The sequence below is a fragment of the Anabrus simplex genome, chromosome 1 (assembly GCF_040414725.1).
Source record: "Anabrus simplex isolate iqAnaSimp1 chromosome 1, ASM4041472v1, whole genome shotgun sequence".
NCBI classification, from domain to species: domain Eukaryota; kingdom Metazoa; phylum Arthropoda; class Insecta; order Orthoptera; family Tettigoniidae; genus Anabrus; species Anabrus simplex.
Window position 1 is genome coordinate 1,033,075,171 of NC_090265.1, and position 3,242 is coordinate 1,033,078,412.

The 3,242-nt window shown below is 47.9% G+C and overlaps 1 non-coding gene across 1 annotated transcript; it reads left to right on the forward strand.

Moving 5' to 3' along the window:
• Positions 1 to 2,357: 2,357 nt before the first annotated feature.
• On the forward strand, positions 2,358 to 2,441 carry TRNAL-UAA (transfer RNA leucine (anticodon UAA)). The gene has a single exon. It is a non-coding gene; the product is annotated as a tRNA-Leu (tRNA).
• Positions 2,442 to 3,242: the final 801 nt, after the last annotated feature.

Below are 3,242 nucleotides of genomic sequence, written 5' to 3' on the forward strand. Positions count from 1 at the left end.
TACAGTTTTGAAGATTAGATAACAATCGTAATGACTTGGCGGAGCGGGCTAAGGTGCTATGCTAAAATACTGGTTCCCAAACGGAAGCTTAAGTTAGAACCGCGTATCCGCCTTGTAAATTCTCAAGATAGATTAATTATGATAATGGTCTGCCGCATTCCAGAAGAATAGTATACGAATTCAGCTTAAGCAAGCAGCCTGAGACAACAGCCTTGTTACCCAGACAGTACGTAGTTCTGAACTACATACCAGGCATGCATTTTTGAAGCTCGATCCTTGATAGATAAATAATCCTAATGGCTCATCATGTGCTAGGTTGGCCGAGCGAATTAAGTTCTGGTTCCCGGGAAGTGGCGTCGGTTCGAACCTCACACCAGGCACGTAAACTTTGAAGATAATGCATAGAGACTTATCACATGCTGCGAGGAGTGCGTACTAACAAGTAGAGGCCACACTTATGGGGTCAACGACTTCGTTCAAACTCTTTTTTTTTTTGCTAGTTGCTTTACGTCGCACCGACACAGATAGGTCTTATGGCGACGATGGGATAGGGAAGGGCTAGGAGCGGGAAGGAAGTGGCCGTGGCCTTAATTAAGGTACAGCCCCAGCATTTGCCTGGTGTGAAAATAGAAAACCACGGAAAACCATTTTCAGGGCTGCCGACAGTGGGGTTCGAACCTACTATCTCCCGAATACTGGATACTGGCCGCACTTAAGCGACTGCAACTATCGAGCTCGGTCGTTCAAACTCTTGAAGGTTCATCAACTTTGAAAACATTCAGATACATGCCCGATGATGTTTGCCATTGGCCCATGTTTAACGCGAGAATGTTTCATCAAAGTCTCTCTACAACATGGCTGTCCTTTCTTTCTTTCTTTCCTTTTTCCTTTCTTAATCCATTTACCCTCCAGGATTGGTTTTTCCCTTGGACTCAGCGTGGAATCCCACCTCTACCGCCTCAAGGCAGCGTCCTGGAGTTTGAGACTTTGGGTCGGGGATACGACTGGGAAGGAGGACCAGTACCTCGGCTAGGCGGCCTTAATTGCTATGCTGAACAGGGGTCTTGTGGAGGGGGGCGGAAATATTAGAAGGGATAGACAAGGAAGAGGGAAGGAAGCGGCCGTAGCCTTAGGTAGCATTCCGGCATTTGCCTGAAGGATAAGTGGGAAATCATGGAAAACCACTTCGAGGATGTCTGACGTGGGAATCGAACCCTCCGCCCCCCCCCTCGATTCATTTGACCTCCCGAAGCTGAGTGGACCCCTTTCCATCCCTCGTACCACTTTTCAAATTTCGTGGCAGAGCCAGGAATCGAAACCGGTGCTCCCGGAGTGGCAGCTCATCATACTAACGACGACACCACAGAGTAATTAAATGCAGAGGAGGAATTTCCTACTGGAACTCCAACTGTTCGCCTCTGTGGTGTGGTGGTCAGTGTGATTAACTGCCATCCCTGGAGGCCCGAGTTCGATTCCCGGCTCAGCCACGAAATCTGAAAAGAGGTAATTAAGTGTAATTGAGAGTAATTAAGTGCTCAGGAGGAATTTCCTTCTGGGACTCCAGCTTCTGTCCGCCTCTGTGGTGTGGTGGTTAGTGTGATTAACTGCCACCCCAGGAAGCCCGAGTTCGATTCCCGGCTCAGCCACGAAATCTGAAAGGAGGTAATTAAGTGTAATTGAGAGTAATTAAGTGCTCAGGAGGAATTTCCTTCTGGGACTCCAGCTTCTGTCGACCTCGGTGGTGTGGTGATTAGTGTGATTACTGCCACCCCTGGAGGCCAGAGTTCGACTCCCGGCTCCACCACGAAATTTGAAATGTGGTACAAGGCCTGGAACGGGGTCAACTCAGCTCGGGAGGTCAACTGAGTAAAGGATGGTTCGATTCCCGCCTCAGCCATCTCCGAAGTGGTTTTCCGTGGTTTCCCACTTTTCCTCCAGGCAAATGCCGGTATGGTACCTAACTCAAGGCCACGTCCGCTTCCTTCCCTCTTCGTTGTCTATCTCTTCCGTTCTTCTCATCCCCTCACCACAAGGCCACTGTTCAGCATAGCAGATGAGGCCGCCTGAGAAAGGTACTGGCCCTTCTCCCCGATTGTATCCCTAGACCCAAAGTTGACGCTTCAGGACACTGCCCTTGAGGGTGTAGAGGTGAGATCCCTCGCTAGGTCCGAGGGAAAAACCAATCCTGGATGGTAAATGGCTTAAAAAAAAGACAAAAAGAATGAACTCTACCTTCTACTGTAGTCCTTGATCTGTGACTCATTAAACATTCCAGTCTTAGTCATTACCAACGTCATCGAGCAGTCTTTTATGGCGTTGTTCGTTGTTATTGTTTGAAAACTGCGACACGGGCTAACGTCAGGTTGGCCGAGCGGTCTAAGGCGCCAGACTTAAGTTCTGGTTCCCGAGAGGGAGCGTGGGTTCGAACCCCACACCTGACATACAGTTTTTGAAGATAGATAACAATCGTAATGACTTACCATATACTATGAAAATTTGAAGGCTAAGGCGATTTGACCGAGCGGGCTAAGGTGCAATAGTGAAATACTGGTTCCCAAACGCAAGCTTAAGTTAGAAATGTTTGTCCGCCCTGTATGCTGAAGATAGATTAATTATGATAATGGTCTGCCATATTCCAGAAGAATAGTGTATTAATTCAGGTTAAGCAAGCAGTCTGAGACAGCAGCCTTGTTACCCAGACGCAACGTAGTTCTCAACCACATACCAGGCATGAAATTTTTGAAGCTCGATCATTGATAAATCCTAATAGCACAAGATGCGCTAGGTTGATCGAGCAGTCTAAGGTGCTTTCCTAGGAAAGAGCGCGGTTTCGAACCTCACACCAGGCACGTAAATTGTTCAAGATAGATAATGCATAGGCAATAATCCTAGTGAAATGGAAATGGCGTATGGCTTTTAGTGCCGGGAGTGTCCGAAGACAAGTTCGGCTCGCCAGGTGCAGTCTTTTGATTTGACTCACGTAGGCGACCTGCGCGTCGGGATGAGGAAGAAATGATGATGAAGACGACACATACACCCAGCCCCCGTGCCAGAGAAATTAACCAATGATGGTTAAAATTCCCGACCCTGCCGGGAATCGAAACCAGGACCCCTCTAACCAAAGACCAGCACGCTAACCTAGTGACATCACATGCTATGAGGAGTGCGTACTAACAAGAAGAGGCCACAATGGCGTCACAGATATTGTTCTGACGCAAGTGTAATAGACTAATATAACTTAA